General features: G+C 38.7%; 1 protein-coding gene across 1 annotated transcript in view; it reads left to right on the top strand.

Annotated features, from left to right (window-relative positions):
* DEPTOR (DEP domain containing MTOR interacting protein) overlaps positions 1-19,838 on the top strand; it is a 205,255-nt gene that overhangs the window by 48,235 nt on the left and 137,182 nt on the right. The window lies entirely within an intron of this gene.

Below are 19,838 nucleotides of genomic sequence, written 5' to 3'. Positions count from 1 at the left end.
GATAATTTTATTATTTATTTAAAGCTGACTGAACTTTGTACCTCAGTTCGATTCAGGAAACATTTATTAAGCACCAGCTATACTCCAGGTGGGAGTCAGGCTGCAGTGTATAGAATGATGGCCTGGAGTCAAGAAGAGTCATCTTCCTGAGTTCAAATCCTGCTTCAGACACTCACAGGTCACTTGTGTGACCCTGGGCAAGTCCCTCAACCCTGTTTGCCTCAGTTTCTTCATCTGTAAAATAAGCTGGAGGAGAAAATGGCAAATCACTCCAGTATTTTTGCAAGAAAACCTCACTTGGGGTCCCAAAGAATGGGGCACGACTGAACAATAAGAATAATGTATTCAGATACTGTGCTAGATGGTGGGGGAGCTGGGGGATACAAAGACCAAAATGAAAGCCCTTCCCTTCAGAGAAATTATGTTTGTCTGGAATATTTACATTTCCTCACTCCTCCTGCTCTCCTGGCTTTCATACCATGGTCTGTTAAATGTCACCAGTTGACCTTTACAGCCTCTGGTCACTTCCATGTCATGATAGAAATGGATTTGAATGGAGGAGCCAGTTATCATGGGTAATAAAATTTACCATATAAATAAATTTATTTTCAACCATTGTACCCTAGTCCATGGTTAAATAAAGCTTCATTGGGTGAGTTGAGTCACAGTATGATGTCATAACTTTTTATTCTTAGAGAAGCTTTTATGAGTGGGATGAGTTTTGACTTATACTTTGATACCTGGAAACCTGGCCAAGGTTAGAGGATGGCTAAGTCAAGGATCGAGATGGACTAGGATGAAATGGATGGGAAAAAATATGGGCAAGGTAACCTGGCTGTAGCATAGAAATCAGGGACAGGAGTAGTGGGGAGTGGGGAGAGAAGTGCATCTAGAAACAGAAGAGAAGCAAACTAGGAGGAAGCATTGGCTCCCAGCATGAATGGTAAGCCATTGGTGGAAGATTTTGGGAACTGGATGATGTAGAACAGCAACTGATAATGGTACGTCTGGCAGAAATCCAGACAGGGAAAGGCTGGAAGTGGAAAAGATGAGGGAGGAGGTATTCTAGTAATTCAGAAACCACTCAAAAAAAATCCCTAGAAGTGAACTGAGGAGGAGGAGAAATTGTATAATGCACATACACTTGATTTTGTATGCTTTGTGTCATGGCTGCAGGATTAATCATTAAACACCTGCAAATCAGTTCAGCCTAGCATTAAAGTCTGTGTTCTTTTGTTAATTTTTAACTTCCTCAGTGCTAATTCTATGTCACTATATTAAGACATTTGCTTGGTTATCAGATTTCTGTCTGAGTGCCTCTAATTTTGGGTAAGACCCACTTGCTATCTACAACTCCTCCCTTACAGAAAGATTTGAGGAATTTATAGCTGTCTCCATCTTGAGCTGTTTGTCTCTATGCTCCACTGTGGAATCATTGGAGATTTTTTTCCTCCTTTTACACCTCATCTTGGTTTGAACATACAGAGAAGTCTTATGGATGATGATATTTCTGGCACTTAAAAGAATTTCTTTTCTAGGAGTGAAGTAGTAGAGCCAACAAGAGAGCCCTGGGCTTGAAGTAGATGCCAACAGTCAGTTTACAAACCACATATTATACTCTGTGTTCTTCACAAATGGGCATCTTTTCTTTACTGGTACTGTACGGAATTGACTTTGTTGCCTGCATCTTATTTTTAAGAGAACAGATGTAAAATATACAGAGATTGGAGACAGGTGCAGTCTCATGTGCAATAAAAGTCATAGCTATCTTTTAAAAGGCATTCCAGAATTCTAATCATCTCCAGATTTCCCATTCAACATTAGTGGTGTATATCCCCTTATTACCCTAATTAGAATATTCAATAGAATGTGCCTGATTGCTGTCACCACTATCAAGTATTACTCAATCTCAGTCAAGCGTAACAGGTACAAGTGACAGCTGTCATGAGATTATTGCTGAAAGCTGACAAGACCTTTAGGTAATAGGTTTTTTTAATCAGTATTTATTTCAGTGAAAGTCTGCGGGTGTCTGGCATGGTGCACACTCTAGGTTTTGGGATCATTAGAGCTGGAAGAATTCTTGCATACCCGCTAGTCCAGTGCCTTTATTTTACAAAAGAAGAAACTGAGGTACAGGGAGACAGTGGTTTTCCCAGGGTAGCACAGCAAGTATGTGTAAGAGTCAGGATCTGAACCCAGCTCTTCCTGACTCCAAAACCAACACTCTATCCCCTATGCCATGCTCCTCTTACTATGCCAAGAATATAGTATCTCCTTAGATTCTTTGACTCATCGTCAGTCGGCAATATTTATTTCCTACTCTGTACAAGAATATTGTTCCAGCATCAGAATGCCTTAAGGAGTGTGTAGTATAATTGGCATTACAGTTGGTAGAGTTGTAAACTGATCCAGCTATTCTGGAGAGCAATTTGGAACTGTGCCCAAAGTACTCTAAAACTGTACATACCCTTTGACCCAGAAATACCCCTACTAAGTCTGTATCCCAAAGAGATTTTTTTTTTTTAAGGAAAAGGACCTGGATGTACAAATATTTATAGCAGGGTTTTGTTTGTTTTTTTTTTTTGTGGTGGTAAAGAATTGGAAATTGCAGGAATGGCTGACCAAGTTGTGGTATATGAAGAAATGATGAAGAGGGTGCTTTCAGGAGAAAACTAGAAAGACTTTTATGAACTGAGATAAAGTAAATTAGAGAGAACCAGGAGAACATCGTACACAGTAACAGCAATATTGTACCATGATCAACTGTGAAAGATGTAGTTATTCTCAACAATACAAAGATCCAAGACAATTCCAAAGGACTTACGATGAAAAATGCTATCTACCTCCAGAGAAAGAACTGATGGAGTCTCAATGCAGATCAAAGCGTACTTTTAAAAAATACTTTCTTTATTTTTCTTGGGTTTTTTTTTGTCTGTGTTTTCTTTTGCAATATGGCTAATATGAAAATATGTTTTACATGACTGCACATGTATATTCTATATCTAATTGCTTGTCATCTCAGGGAAGGGAGAAAGGGAGAGAATTTGGGATTCAAAATTTTAACAAATGAAAGTTAAAAATTGTTTTTCAATGTCATTAAAAATAAACTTTAAAAAATTTCACCAAATAGCAATGATAATAATAATAGATATTTATTTAACACTTTAAAGTATACTAAGTTTTATTGAACATTAGAGAGTCAGTGTGGTAGAATGGATGGAGCACAAGACAAGACAAGAAGACTTGGGTTTATATCCCACCTAAGACATTTTCTAGCTTGTGTGATTCCGAATCATTTAACTCCTCTAAGCCTCAATTTCCTTATTTGTAAAATGCTTACGGCTCAATTAGATGGCCCTAAAGTCCCTTCCAAATCTAAATCTAAATGATCCAGTGGTTTCATTTGAGCCTCATAATAAGTTAGATTATAGGAATATCATCTCTCTTTTACAGATAAGGAAACTGATGCCTGGAGAGGGAAAGTGACTTGTTTATGCTGACAATTAGTAAGTCCAAGTCAGGAATAGAAATCTAATATGCTATCAGGTGCCTCAGGCTGCCTCTGCAGAGAGCTTATGGAGTAATAGAGGATGCAGGACAAATATAAACAAATACGTACAAGAATGTGAAATGATATCAGAACAGATATAATCAACTAGTGCTGGACAGTGACATATACACTCAGTTATTTACATTACATAATCCTTTAGCATTCTCTGACTCCCTTTTTTCATCAGTCCACCTTGTTAGCCGCAGAAATGGAAGGGGGACGTACAATAACGTAAATTTCTCTATTTCCTAGGTTGTTACAACCTAATGATCAACCTTTTGGTAATTGATCCTCTACGTACTTAGGTAGTCTGGTCCTAAGAAAATAAGCACAGTCCGTCATTAGCTCTCAAAGCCTTTTCAACTTGATGCAAACTGTTTGAGCCTACATTCTATGGGCAGAACCTTCAGGAACCCCACGTCATCTTCACACACCAAGGCACTGGAGAAGATAGACCCTCATAAACCTGTATCTAGGTATATAGAAACAGACATTCCAGAATTTTCCACCAAGCGTTCCTCCAGTATTCCCTCCTTGGAACTTCATTGACTGCTCAGACTACTGAGATAACGTGTAGGGTTACCTGAAAGGGCAGGGCCATACATCTGTGATGACAGTACAGTCTGTGAAATATGTCATGTGAATGTGAACTGGAGGAATATAAGGATGACGGCCGTTTGTGTTTACAAGCAGAGATTGCCAGATTAGAATAAATGGCCATATAGCTCCCCTTTAGTTTCTTTTCACCATTTGCTTTTGTACAAATGTTTCCACCAGAATTTCCCTAAGGGCCATATTCATATGCCTTAAATTTCAGGCAATGCCACACACACAAATTCACATCTTCAGAAAGTCCATAAAGTCTGTTCCTGTAGCCTGGTAGCTATAACTTATGAAACTCTCCTCATAGAGTTTCCAAAACTCAACACTAATTTAGATTCATTGGTACTCCATTGTTTTCCAAAAAAATTATGCTATCAAATGCTTTTGATTTTTATATTTAGGGGAAAAAGTATATGTAAAACTTAGAAAGATGCCTATGATACAAGAGGCAATTGATCTAATTTTTTAAAAGTCTTTAGTGTAAAGTATTTTTGAATTTTTCTAAGGGGCTTCTGTCTGATTGCTGCTGATTTTCTTTTTTGACCGTTGCCCCCAGGGCTCCATCCTGGACCTTCTTATCTTCTCCCTGAATACTGCCTCATTTGGTGATCTCATCAGCTCTCATGTGTTGAGTGACCATCTGGAGGTAGATGATTCCCAGATCTTATATCCAATCCTGGCCTTTCTCCTGAGCTGCCTTTTGGGAATCTCTGAGTGTCCTGAAAGATACCTTGAATTCAACTTGTCCAAAACAGAACTCATTATCTTTCTCCTGAAACTTCCCCTTTTCCAAACATCCCTATTACTCTTAAGGACCCAGCCAGTCTCCCAGGCACTCAGGTTTACCACTTCAGTGTTGCAACTTAAGCTCCTCACTTTCACTTCCTCTGCAGTATATACATTCATTCCACCACTAGATCTTGTCATTTCTACCTTTACAACATTTCTCTTATATGTCCCCTTCTCTGTACTCACACAAACAACCACTTGGTTTGCATCCTCATGACCTGTCTTCTGGACTACTGCAGTACCCTCCTAATTGGTCTGCCTTCTTCAAGTCTTTCCCCACTCCAATCTTCCCACTCACCTACCCAAGTAATACAACCCTCCTGGTCCAAAATCCAGTGGTTCTCTGTTACCTCCATGATCCAATATAAAATAATCTTTTTGGCTCTTAAAACTCTTCATAGCCTGTTTCCTTGCTACCTTTCCAGTCTTCTTATAATTTACTCCCCTTTACAAACTCTGTGATTCAGTTGAACTGGTCTGCTGACTAATATTCATACTTGTCACTTCATCTTGTCTCTAGGCCTCTGCACTGGCTGTCTCCCTGCCTGGAAATGCTTTCCTTCCTAACCTCTTTTTTTAGCTTCCCTGGCTTCCTAGATTCCTTTAACACCCAGCTCAAATGCCATCTTCTTCAGAAAACCTTTTCCCAGTTGGCCAGCTGGGAAGGCCTTCCCCTTTGAGGTTACCTCCCAACTATACTGTATAAATCTTTTATGTACCTAGTTATTTAAATTATCTCCTCCATTCAAGTCTGAACTCCCTCAGGGCCAGGAATGTTTTTCCCTTTGTTTAGTGTAGTGCTTGGAACTAGTAAATGCTTAAGAGATGCCTGTTGACTCTATGGAACAGCTCCTAGTGAGGAACACCGTGTCCCTTTGCATATTAGAGTTTCCTTTTTTGGCTAAGAAGTTGCCTAGGACACAGGTTTGTGTCTAGGATCACAAAGCTAATGTATGTTATTGGTAGGATTGAATTCAGGTCTTCCTAGTCCATCAAACTGTTCTTCCCTCTTTGATGGTGATAGAGCTATTTTAAATGTCAGTACTGTTTTAAAAGCACCTTTTTCTAAGTGGTGCAGTAGGTAGCATGGACCTAGAGTGAGGAAGACCTGAGTTCGAGCGTCAGACAGACACTTAGACTAGCTGTGTGATTTACCCTTGATAAATCATTTTAACTCTCTCTGTCTCAGTTTCCTTGTCTGTAAAATGGGGATAATAAGAACACTTGCCTCTCAAGGTTATTGAGAGGGTCAAATGAAAAAATGTTTGTAAAGCTCTTTGCCAACCTTAAAGTCCATGAAGGCTAGTAATTATTATAATATTATGATAACTATTATTATTTCTACCTAGCCTTCAACTAATGAGGTATTCTTTTAAATTCTCAGTACATTCCTTAGTATATTAGGTGTAAAATATCACCCTTCATTTCAGTGGGAAATACTACAGAAATTAGGATCATAGTATCAGAATTAGAGATGGCAGCAACTGACAGGCTCTCTAGTCCAATCCCCATCTTTTTTACAGATGATGACAAAGATATTAAGGGACTTGCTCAGGTTCCATTAAGGTAGTGAGTGGCAGAGCCTGGGATTTGATTCTAGATCCTTTGACTCCAGGTCCAGAGCTCTTCCCACTTTACCCTCTGCTTCTCAGTTATTCCCATGTTCACAGTAAACAAATGCCATATTAGCTAGACCCCTAGTTTGTGTGATCCTGAGCCTCCTCAGCCCCTCCCTGACAGATGTCTACAGAAAGGATGTACATGAAATGGAAGGTGACTAATGTAGACTCAGGAGCCAGCTGTTTGGCTATATTCACTTTATAGTCATATCCCAGAAGGCAGGATTGTTTGAAAAAAAAGAAGTTCCCCAAAGAGTTGGAGTCAGAAGATGTAGACTTACATTCCTGTTTTGTCCCTAGTTGTGGGACAGAAAGCATTTATTAAACACCTCCTGTATTCTAGGCAGTGTGCTAACTGCTGGGGATATGAAGGCAAAAGATAATCCCTACTTTCAAGGAGCACACAATTTTTTTCTTTCTTCTTTATTAAATAGGCAGTTGGGTTTAAGTGAATTGCCCAGGGTCATATAGCTAGCACTAAATTTGAATTCAGATGCTCCTGTCTCCAGGGCTAACTGCCCCCCTTTTTTTCTTTCCTTTTTCTTTTCTTTCTTTTTTTTGGAGCACACATTCTAACAAGGGAGGTGATGTGAACAACTAGGTACAAACAAACCATATCTTGGTTGAGTAACCCTGTCAATAAAGGAAATAAACCAGGTCTAGCACAACTTAATTTTTTTAAAATAATTTTTACATATTTTCTTATTGCTTTCATTTCTAAATATATCCCTCACCCTTCTTGGGAGAGTAGTAGATTTTCAACCCCAGATTGAAAATCATTTTTCCTGTCTGTGCCTCCATTTCCTCATCTGTAAGATGAAAGGGAACAATGTGGTATGGTAGAAGGAACATGAACTCTGGAGCCAGAGAATCTAGGTTCAAATCCTAGAACTTGTGATATTAGCTGTGAGAGCTTGGACTGTTCTGGGCCTCAGTTTCCTCATCTGTAAAATGAGGACACAGACCTATAAGACTTCTAACTCCAGATTTATGGGCCTGTGATCTTATGGCCGAATGATTTCTATAGTCCTTTCTGATAGGAACTCCTTGAGGGCAGGAATCTTCACCATTTGCCTTTCTTTGTACATCTAGTATTTAGCAGAGCATTTGGCACTCAGTAGGTACATAATAAATACTTATTGACTGTTGATTGATTGATTCATAAGTGTTTTGAGAAGCTGTTTTTGCTATGCAGAGGTTACATATCAGCCACATTCAAACAAAATTGCTGGGTAGGTACCAAAGAATGACATGGTAGAGGCACACATACCTGTTCTATTTATAGTGTACTAAGATTGCTTCTGTTTGTTTTAATTCAGTAAATATTTAGTAAGTTAACTAAAATTGTTTCTAGACACCATTCAGAAGAGATATAGACCCACCTGGGGAGGTAGTAAGTGTTCTTTAAACAAATGGGTATGATATAGTGGGAATTCCTTTTGAATATGGGCTGGACTAGATGACTGGTGAGAGCCCTTCCTCCTCTGAAATTCTTTGATTTTGTGGAAGATATAAAGACATATATGATCATAGCATGTACAGTACATTTTATTAGGGTGTACACCCAGTGAATTTTATTTAATTTTTTAAGGTCAACATTTGTTGACCATTCAATCATTCATCAGATAAACTAAATTAAATAAAACTTAAGATTAGCTTTTTCAAAACTTAAAAACCAAATTTTGCTTTAAAAATACAAACTTAGATCATGAGACAGTACCAAATTTTTTGGAGACATTAGGATAAGCCTGGGACACTGTAAATGTACATACACCTATTGTATCATCTTTAGCTTTTTAAGATAATGGTATAGCTGAGGAGGCAAATGCTCCGAAATAACAATTTAAGGAAGCCTTTGATTAAGTGACAGGATAACCCCCTTTAGGATAAGTATTGTCAGGAATTCTGGGAAGGGTTGACAAAGAAAGGATTTGGAGAAGGCATCTCAGAAGACATGAAATGGTGCTAGGACCAGACACTGAAGAATAGATGAGATTTTGAGGGAGACTGGAAAAGGAGAGAAAGTACCTGGTGGTGAGAACTTGAGCATGAGCTCAGATACAGAGGGAGGAATGAAAATTCTGTGTTCATTAGGCCAATCAAGAAACTGACTGGGCTAAAGTAGAGAGGGTATGTGTGTGTATGTGTGTGTGTGTGTCTGGGGTAAGATGGGTAGGGCTCGGTTATAGGATGTCTCTGATCATCAAGGTTGACAGAAATAGTCCTAAACATGTATAGCAAAAACCTTTCTGTTGCATTTTCATCTCACGGAATGACTCTACTTTCTTTTGTTTTTCAATGTCATCAAGTTACAGAGCTGAGGCCAGCATGAGCCCCTTGGAAAAAAGTATTGTGGCTAGAGCTGGCTTATATTGCTGAAGAAGGGTTTCCATGAACTTGCTGATTTATTGATCATTTACAGGCTGATGAACTGAAAAGCGTTTCCCACCAGGTTACAGATGTCACTGAAAAGATTTTGATGGGAGGAAGACAAATGACTCTCCAAATGTCTCTTGAGGGATTTATTTTTACATCCAGAGAAACCTTAACTCTATTATGGTCCAGGCCTGACACTGACAGACTTCCAGAGCCTGAACATCTGTTCTGTGCCCTGAAAATAGATGGCAGTAACCCTATATGACGCCTGCATGGCATGTTTGGAACAGGATTTGATTTAATATCCTCCTTGTTTGGTAGGTCAAAGCAAAGAAAACTTCTTTTGGGCTGCCTTGGCCCATGGTTTTTGTGGTGGAGTTTTTCGGTACAAAATGTGCAGGAAGTTGCTTCTGCTATTTTGGTCTTTAGAATGAAGTCTTGTTCCCTAGGTTAATCAGTGCATTCATAAAATCAGAACTAGAAGAACTTAGAGGCAATCCAGCCTAACCCCCTCATTTTAAGAATGACAAGACCAAAGATCAGAGGAGTAAGTAATAGTAATCATAGTAGCAAGCATTTATAGAGCACTTAACATTTGTTATCTCATTTGATCCCCACAGCCACCCTTTGAGGTGGGCACTCTTATTATCCCCATTTTACAGATGAGGAAACTGAGGTACAGAGGAGGCAAGTGGCTTGTTGAGGGTTGTATAAATAGTACATGACTGAAGGGTGTTATTATTATCCCCATTTCACGGATGAGGAAATTGAGATACAGAAGAGGTAGGTGACTTGTTCAAGGTTGTATAAGTAGTACATGACCAAAATGATTGGACCCAGGTCCTCTGGCTCTAAATCCATTCACTACTCTTTCTCCTATGTCCCACTACTCAGGTAATCTTGTCCAACTTCCCATCTACTGCAGGGAATGTCCTTACATTATCCCTGGCATGTAGCCATCTAGTCCCTGCTTAAACAGTGAGCTGACTCCCTCCAGAGACAGCACATTCCATTTTGGGGCAGCTGATGATAGGAAGCTTTCTCTCAGGTTGAGTTGTGATTTACTTCCCTGTAATAGAGATTCACAGATTGTTAGAGCTAAAAGGAAGAGGAGAGCATTGACTCATGTGGCTCAGTTTTTTTAGGCAAAAAGAAAAGAAATAAGCCCAGAGACTGAAAGAAACTTGCTATGATCACAGAAATAGTAAGGAAAAAAAAGCAGGTTTTCATGTAGGTCATGTTTGCTTCTTCCCTAGGACAGTTCTTTAACCATTCCTCAGATAATGTGGTTTTCAAACTTTTCAGACCCACTCCAATTGGCTAAAATCCCTCTGTAATACTCAGAATTGGACACAGAAGTCAAATGAGGTATGGCTAGTGCACAGTTCAGTGGCACTGTTTCCTTTGTTATAGATATGAAGCAACTATTAATGTAGCCTGAGTGATTAAACTTTTTTGACTGTCACATCAATTTGTTGACTCACGGCCAATTAAAATAGGCCTGTCTTTTTCACATGAACTATTGCTAAGCCATGTACATCTCCTCCATCCTGTACTTGTGCAGCTGTCTGTTTTTTTGGACCTTCACATCGATCCCTATTCATTTTTATCCATTAGTTTTGGCTTATCGTTCCATCCTCTCAATCTTTTTGAATCCAGAGTCTGTCATTGGAGGGATAATTAATCCTTTTTGGTGCTGTTCATCCATGATTTCAAAAAAGCATGCCTTCTTTGTCTTTATTCAAATGTCAGAGAAGACAGAGGCAAGAACAGAAAGCTCTGTGGCCCACTACTCTGAACAGCTTTCTAGCCTAACATCAATCTGTTACCATACCCAAAATGTTGATTAGTCAGCCATCCACAAATCTACCCATTCTCATTATCTGAATAGGAAAGAATTTGGTTATTTGTCATTTTTAAAAAGTTTCTGAAGGGCAAGAATTTTTGTGTTATTTTATCTTTGTATCTCTAGAGGGGTGGGGAACCTGGGGCTTTGAGGCCCTCTAGGGCCTCAAGTATGGCCCTTTGAGGGAATCCAAACTTCTTAGAACAAATCCCTTAATAAAAGGATTAGCTCTGTAAAACTTGTACTCAATCTAAAGACCACACCTGAGGACCTAGAAGGCCACATGTGGCCTCTAGGCCTCAATCCCAACCCCTACAATGATATGTTTTATAGGGCCCTTCATATATGTTTATTGAATTGGATTGATCTAATTATGCTCTGGTGTGAATTGATTTCAGTCACTGACTGCCTCAGCCTGGCATTGGTATGCTAAAACTTCATGTAATATAAATGAACGGATGGACTTTCTAATTAGTTATCCAAAAAGTTGAATTCAGCTTTTCTCCTTCTCTTAATCCTCTTTATCTGTATGTAGCATCGTGGTCTCAGAAGTCTCCCAGCCAATCAAGAGTGACATTTTCTTTGGATTATTCAGCATGTAGCTTCCCTAAACTAGTCTTCAGGGTTATAATGTCACCCCATAAAATGGGTGCTTGATACAGGTTGGAGAAAAGGCTCTACAGACTGACCCAATCTCAGCAGATGAAAGAGCTACCCTACCTTGTCATGGCTCTGACGTCTTTTCTCCCTTTGACACTTTCCCTTCCTTTAATCCCTGACCTTTCTTTTCATTTCTTTTCAAAAAAAACTTTTTTTAGCCTTTACAAAGGGATATTTACTTCAAAGATTTAGCAATAACAAAAGTACAAACATTTCTTCCCAACACTTCAGGATCACAGTGTCCCCTATCCCAACTCCTTTTCCTACATGAGCATAAAATAGATGTTATGCCTCACTTCCTTGAACTTTCACTCTTCCTCCTTTGCCATGACTGAGATGGAATTCAATACAACTAGTCTTTGTTAAACTCCTGTTCCATGCCAGGTACCATGCTGACGCAGTGGGAATTTAAAGATTAAAATCAAATAGTTCCTGCCTTCAAGGAGCTTATGTTCTATTAGGTTATGTTTCCCAGTATAAATGACATTTCATTTAACATTTTGATAGTTTTTTATTAATATTTCATTTTTATGTAACCTACATTACCCCTTGTAGCCCTCTCCTCACTTCCCAGAGAGCCATCCTGTATAACACAGAAAGAAAGAAAATAATGAATATGAGGGGAAAAAAACAGTAGAAATGATGAAAAAAATTCTAACATTTCATGCAAAATTCTACATCCCTGTACCTTCCACCTGTGCAAAGGAGACCAGCCATTTATAGCTCTTCCTTTCTGCCCAGCTTATACTTTGTAATTTTGTAGCATTCACTTTCAGGTCTTTTGTGTGGTATCCATTCTTTCCATTTATTCTGTTGTAGTCTTTGTGTATTGTTTTTCTAATTCTGTTTGTTTTACTTTGCTCATATAAGCCTTTCCATGCTTCTCTGTATTCATCATATTTTTAGTTTCTTACAGCATAATAATCCTCATTCATGCATACAGTTAACATTTAATCATATTTTCATGCCATGACATTCCCACTTTTTTTGATATCCTAGAGCACATTCTTATATTACTGCTACTTCTTGTAATTGAGTGTTAGATGTTAGAGTGTTTCGTTGTAACACACCTTTTTGGTTAATGGAGGAATTCCTTTGCTGTTTTGTGTCTTCTGGGCTCCAACATTATCTCTTTCATTCACAGTATAATGGCCAATATTAACAATTCTGCAAGGACTCTAGTGTGATGGTAAGGGAAGTGGAAAGAGATTCACTCCAGAGCCATAAAGAAGAAAGACCATGCAACACCCAGATTGTAACTATATCCATGTAATCTTGGTAAAAAGGGTTTTTGTGGAGGGAAGGATCCAGTGGAGGAGGTTGATATCATCTTTTTTTTTTTTTGGCTGTAGCCTCCCCTTAGAAATCTCAGAAATCTTACCAGAAAAACCCAGCATTTTCCTATTTGTAACACTTTGTTCAAGAGATGAAAAGAAAACTTTAAATTAAAAACCCCACAAACAGTGATAAGTCTCTCCTGTCAACAATAACAAAATACAATTAATCCTTTGACCTGAGGCTGCAGAAGTTACTCAGAGTTCCAGACGGAAATTTGCTTGCAATTATTTTGCCCTTTTTCGAGTATCATGTAAAAACACTCAAGACTGAAGTGATCTAAGTTCTAGTTCTGTGTCTCCACTACTTAGCTGTGTGACATAGGACATTTCCTTGTTTCATTTATAAAGTGAGGCTCAAGAATCCAACATACTGGCTCTAAAGTTCTATAACTGTGTCTTCCCAGAGGCTGTGCTGGATGTGGAGTAATAAGTCCTGAGTTTGAATCCCGGATCTTCTACTTACTAACTATATGATCTTGAGGAAGTCATTCACCTCTTTGGGCCTCAGTTTCTTCCTATGTAAAATGAGAAATCTTGACTAGATGACCTTGAAGGCCCCTATCAACTCTAAATCTGTGATTTATGAAAACTATGCTACCCTTAGCTGAATAAGGTCATGAGCTCATGAGCTATTGTCCTCTACAGGTGGAGTCTACTTCATTTGCTTTTTCCATGCCTTCCAGAGGTCTTCATGTTTCCTCAGTTACTCTGTTTTCCAGCAGGGAACTTAGAAATTCCCCCAATATCTAACCAGTTCAAACTCTTTTAGTAGTGTGTGCCATAGACTTGATGCAGAGGATCCTCATCAAAAGGCTATCTTACTGGGTTATAGTCCAGTTATCAATCTGGTGTTTTCCCCAATGCAACACATTCATCTCTAGAGAAGTCCTTCCTAACCTGTGGACCATGAATCCCTGAGAAGCCATGGAATTCTTGGGAAGGATCTTGGAATCCATCTGTGTGCCAAAGCATTGCCTGTTTATTTTCTTAATCAATGGCTACTAATAACCCAACTACTATTATGTGGGAGTCTACAAAATGTTTTGATAAAGGGGTCCTCATTCTTAAAAGTTTGGGAACTTCTGTTCCAAATTTCCTTTTTGTCCTAACATTGAATGGGGGAATCCTAGTCATTGACCCCTTACTGAGGGTGAAGTATCCTTCCAAAGTGTCCTTCCAAACCTCTTTAAAAGAGGGTGGGATATATTTACCCAAAAGAATGTCGCTCTCTAGGGCTTGCTACATTGTCACAATAGTTCCTCAGTGCCCAGGTATTGAGACACGTTATGCAAACTGATCAACATATCTCAAGAGTACCACATCACAACACATATACAAAACCGAACAACTATTAAGTTATACTTCCTTCTTTCATCAAAAAATTCCAATTCAGTTAATATGAATATGTTAATAAAGTATTGATCAAGACTAAAAAATGGAGCTGTATTAAAAAGCAGAATAATTTCCTTTTCTGACCTCTTGGCAGTACTTTTGATAAGGCATGAGGAAACATGCAGTTACAGATCATCAAAATGGTGAATAGGCTATAAAGAGGTTAAGGCTCTACCTAGTTCCTTGGTGCTACTAAAAGATAAGGCCTTTGCAAAGTCTGTTTGGAGGTCAGTTGGGTCCTTACCCTGTAGCACCTAACATGAATGAAATCTGACTCACTTAAATTCAGCAAACATTCATTAAGGGCCCACTATATGCACTCATTGTGCTAGGTGCTGGAGATACAGAGATGACAAAAAAAAAAAAAAGAAAAAAGGTCCTTTCCCTCAAGGAGATAACATGTACATAGGTAATTAAACATAAGATAATTTGTGAAGGGAGAGAATACTAACCACGCAGGCTAGGACCTCAATAATTCCTCACCTCAAATGCCACTCCTGGGTGTGTTTCTTCCTGAGCCTGCCTTAAATCTGTGACCCAGAACTGTGTAGGGTGCAGGGAGTACTAGGGAAAATTATCTCCATCAGGGTGTGTAAGTACAAGTCTATACAAACCAGGAAGAGGGGATGGGAGGAGCTGTTGACACTTGAACCTCAGTCTCATCTGAAATGGTCAAAGGAGGGAAGATGACAAATACGGAGTTAAGTATAGAAATATGCCTATTATATATATGTGTATATATAATATAAATATTCACTCAAGAGCGAAATAGGAGGGAAAATGGAGGAGGGAGAAATGGGAATTAGAGGGAGGGTAGAATAAGGGAAGGATTCATCCTAAGCAAAACAAACTCTAAGTATGTGCAAAAATATTTGTAGCTCTTTTTGAGGTGGCAAAGAATGGGAATCTGAGAACGTGCATGTCAGTTGGGGAATGCCTAAACAAGTTATGCTATATCAATGTGATGGAATAATATTGAGCCACGAAGGGAATAACTTCAGAATAACCTGGGAAGACTTGTATGAACTGATGGAGAGCAAAGAGAACAGAATATGGAGGACAATTTATACAATGACAGCAATACTATAAAGACAGACAATTTTGAGAGACTTAGGAACTCTGATCGGTTTATTAACCAACCATAATTCCAGAGGAATAAGTATGAAATATGCTACCTACTTTCTGATAGAGAGGTGAAAGAATCAGAATGCAGAATAAGACAGATGTGTGTGCAAATATATGTATGTGTGTGTTTATGAATGTAAATAAGCCTTGTTTAATCGTGCTTCACAGACACTGCACTTTGTACACTTTGAAGTTTTGTGGCAACCCTTCCTTTAGCAAATCTGTCAGTGCCATCTTTCCAATAGCATGTGCTCACTTTGTCTCCTTTTGGTAATTTACACATATTGTAAATAGGAATAGTTCCAGACTTTTTCATTATTGCTATGTTTGTTATGGTGATCTGTGATTTTCAACATTACTATTGTAAGATGGCAAACTTAATCTACAAATGTGTGTGCTCTGCCTGCTCCACCCACCAATAGTCCCTCCTCTCTCTCCCCTTCTTGGGCCTCCCAATTTCCTGAGACACAATATTGAAATTAGGCCAATGAACAACTCTACAATGCTTTTAAGTGTTCAAGTGAAATGAAGAGTCAATTGATTCAGCAAACTTCATTGTTGTTTTAAGACTCTTCCATAGCCACCCAAACCTTCAGCAATCACCATCTTGATCAGTCAGCAGCCATCAACATCTAGGCAAACCCCTCCGCCAGCAAAAAGATTATGACTCTCTGAAGGCTCAGAAGATGGTTAGCATTTTAAGAAATATTTTAAAATTGAGGTACATACATTTTTTTGGATGTAATACAATTGTACACTTAATAGATTACAATGTAGCATAAATATAACTTTTATATGTACTAGAAAACCAAAAAATTCATGTGACTCACTTTATTGCAGTATTCTGGAACAAATTCAAAATATCTCTGTACACACACATGCACACACACACACACATACACACACCATGATGAATGCAGAAATTTGTTTTTCTTGACTATACATGTTTGTAACAGGATCTTTGTTTTTCTTTCATTCTCAATTGGGGGTATGTGAGAGAGGGTGCAGTATTTTATTGACTGAAAAAAATAAAATTTTATTTAAAAAAGGAAATGAGGTGAATTTTAGGGTGTGGTGAGCACTTCGTCCTTAAAGTTTATGATAAAGAAGGAGAGGAAATCTAAGTTTTGTCTGACATGCACTCTAGGTTTTGGGAAAGTGGATTTCAGAGTTCAGATGAAAGTTAGATAGAATGCCATGCTTCAGGGAAAATCAGCTCATGAAATATGAGAGATACCCAAGAAAGAAAGTCTGAAGACACAAAGGAAAACTTCCAGCAAGAAAGAAAAAATGGAATTTATCTGAAGAGACCAATGTGGATGCACAAGAAACTCAGTAATCAGCTTAGATCTTTAAAAGAAATTCACAGAAGATGAAAACAATGTTAAGTGTGGCACAATTCAGTAAAATATGGTCAAGAATATGAAAGCTCAGAATGAGCTGAGATTGGTGAAGTGAGCTAAGGATTACAAAAAGTTTTTTGTTTTTTATTTTAATTATATTGGGAGAAAAGGGATCAAAGAAGGAAAAGATAATTTGCTTGGTATGGTGAGACAATGTTAACTGACAAGAGGAGACAGAACAATTCAATTCTCATTTTGTTTCTGTTTTCTCTGCAAGTGAGAATGACCTTTATGTTGGAAATGACAGAATGAAAATGAATAATAGGGATTGATTCCCCAGCTAGTAAGGAGATAATGAGAGAGTAGCTACTTGCCCTTGATTAATCCAAGTCACCTGGCCTAGATGACTATATCCTTGAGTCCTGAAAAAAAAAAGGCAGATGTCATTGCTGAGACACTGTTAGTAATATTTGAAAGCTCATGACAAATGGGAGAGGTACCACAAGAGTAGAGAAGACAAAATGCCCAGATGTTCAAAAATGGTAAAAGAAAAGAGTCTATAAACTGTAGACTGGTTTGCTTAACTTTAATCCTAGGAAAATTCTAAAATGGATCATTCAAGAAATGATTGGTGGATATCCAGCATAGTTACAGAAATGATAAGGATTAGTTTTTCCATTACAGAGAATGGTCAGGTCTTTATCAAGAATAGGACATGCCACACTAACCTCATTTCCTTTTGTGAAAAGATTAATAAACTTGTAGCTCATGGGAATGTTTTGGATATTTTACATAGATTTTAGCAAAGATTTTGTTAAAGTTCCTGATATGTTTCTTGTGGAGAAAATGGAGAGAATAGTCTACAATAAAATCAGATAAATCAAACTCCTTGGATGGCCATCTTTAATAGAGAGTAGTTATTAACTACTTCATGTCAATGTGGCTGGACATGTCCAGTACAGTACCCTAGGGATCTGTGATTGGCTCTGTGATGTGTAACATTTGAATAAAGGCATATATGGAAGACTCATCATATTTGCAGATGACTCAATACTGGGAGGGATAACTGACACACTGGATGACAGAGTCAGTATATTAAAAAAAAAAATCTTGACAGGCCTGAGTCTTGGGCTGAATCTAATGAGATGAAATTCAATAGGTATAAATGTTAATGATTTGCACATGGGTACAAAAAAAATCAATTTCACAAGAATAAGATGGAGGAAAACATAGTTAAAGGACAGTTCTGGAAAAGATCGAAGGGTTTCAGTGAAATGCAAGCTCTCTATGAGTCAGTAGTGTGATGTGGCAGCCAAAAACCAAATGCAGTCTTGGACTGCTTGAAGAAAGACAGCTTCCAGGCATAGGAAGTTGATCGTCCCATTGTGCTTTGCCTTCATTGAACTAGGTTCACAATATTCATGATGAAGAAGGATGTTGACAAGCTGGAAAATGTCCCAAGGAAGGCAGCAAGAATGGAGAAGAGCCTTGATTGATTGAAGGAATTGAAGAGGATTGATTGAAGGAATGAGGCATGTTTATGCTGGAAGAAAAGACTAGGGTGGTGTGAGGGAAGAAAGAGACATGACACTTGTCTATTTTAAAAAGGGATTAGGCTCATTTTGTTTGTCCTTAGAAGGCAGAATGAAGAGTACCAGATTAGAGAGGCCAATTTAGGCTTAATTGTAGGAAAATTTTCCTAACAGAAGTGGTGGATTCCCAACTACCACTTGTAGAGGATAGGGATTTCTTTGCAACATTGGTTGGAATAGATGGCTCCTAACATCCCTTCCAAACTCTTACATTCTGTGATTCTTTGATTTCTGAGTACATAACAGTGTCTTTGATGACATCCAAACTTAGGATGCTGGAGGTAATTATTCAGCAATGGAGACCAAGGGGTTGTTAGATAGATAGGAGAACCAGGAGAGACCAATGTAATAGGAACCATGGATGCAGAGAGTATCATGGAGGAAGGAATAGTCAACAGAGCAGAAAATTACAGAAAACAGAAAAAAGCCCATCAGATTTGGCAGCTAAGAGTTGGTTGGTTACCACTAAGCAAGCATTGCAGTGGAATAGTAGGATTAGAAGCCAAATTGCATGAGGTTGAGAAATAAGTGGGTAGAAAGGAAGTAGAGGCAGTGAAAATAGTCAACACATTCTTGGAGTTTGCAATGAAAGAGCAGAGAGATAGAGGATGGTTGTTTGAGGGGATGCCAGGGTCAAGTGATTTTTTAAGGATGGGATGGGGGAATCTGGACATATTTGTAGGAAGTGATGGGGGAAGTAAATAGGAAACGTTAAAAGATTGTGCATCTGAGAGAGAGAGAGAGGAAGAGAGAGAGAGAGAGAGAGAGAGAGAGAGAGAGAGAGAGAGAGAGAGAGAGAGAGAGAAAGATATGTAGTGGACTTTGGCAAGAAGAGCCATGTTTTCCTCAGAGTCTAGAGTAAAAGAAAGGATCGGTGCTAATATAGATAAGTTTTGATTCATGGAGTAGGGGAGATGAGGGAACTTAAGATAGACGGCTTCTCTTTTCTCCAAAAAAGCAGGAATTACTTTCTTCTGCTGAAAAAGAGGTTGGTACTTCCATCTTACCTAGGAGTTTTGGTATAGCTTTTGGGGGGAGGGCAGTGTGTGTGATAGACAATCAGAAAAGAATAAAAGGATTGCCGTGCAGGAGTGAGGGCCCACTTGAGATCACATGAGTGAGATCACATGAGAGCAAACCATCAAAAAAGAAAAACCCCAAACTGTACAACTTCCTACAGGGTATTCTGCAGCACAGGAGTAGAAAGAGAATTTAGATAGCTGGGATGCCCAGGACTGGGGTGATCCAGGGTATGAAAAGTCAAAAATCAAGGGAAGAGATTAAAGTAAATATCAAGGGGAGAAGGGAGGGAGGAATGGCAACCTGATCAGCCTGTGGGGAAGGGCACTATTACTAGGCAGCTGGCCTCTCTTTGCCTGGGTGGAGTGGAAGGGGACTTATATACTATCTATGTATGCCTGGTCTTTTAGCATCTGCTGGTGCTACTAGTACCTCACGTGTGGACTTGTGTGGCCCTACCTGCCTGGCTGCAAAGAATCATATAACCTAAAGGGAAGAACCTGGTTAGTAATCACCCTGCATTCTAGACCATAGAGACTTCTCTACCAACAGATTAGACTTTCTGTCATTAGGAAGGTTGTGCACA

The sequence above is a fragment of the Notamacropus eugenii genome, chromosome 4 (assembly GCF_028372415.1).
Source record: "Notamacropus eugenii isolate mMacEug1 chromosome 4, mMacEug1.pri_v2, whole genome shotgun sequence".
Lineage (NCBI taxonomy): Eukaryota > Metazoa > Chordata > Mammalia > Diprotodontia > Macropodidae > Notamacropus > Notamacropus eugenii.
Note: the sequence above shows the minus strand (reverse complement) of the source record. Positions and strands in the feature narration are given on the sequence as shown.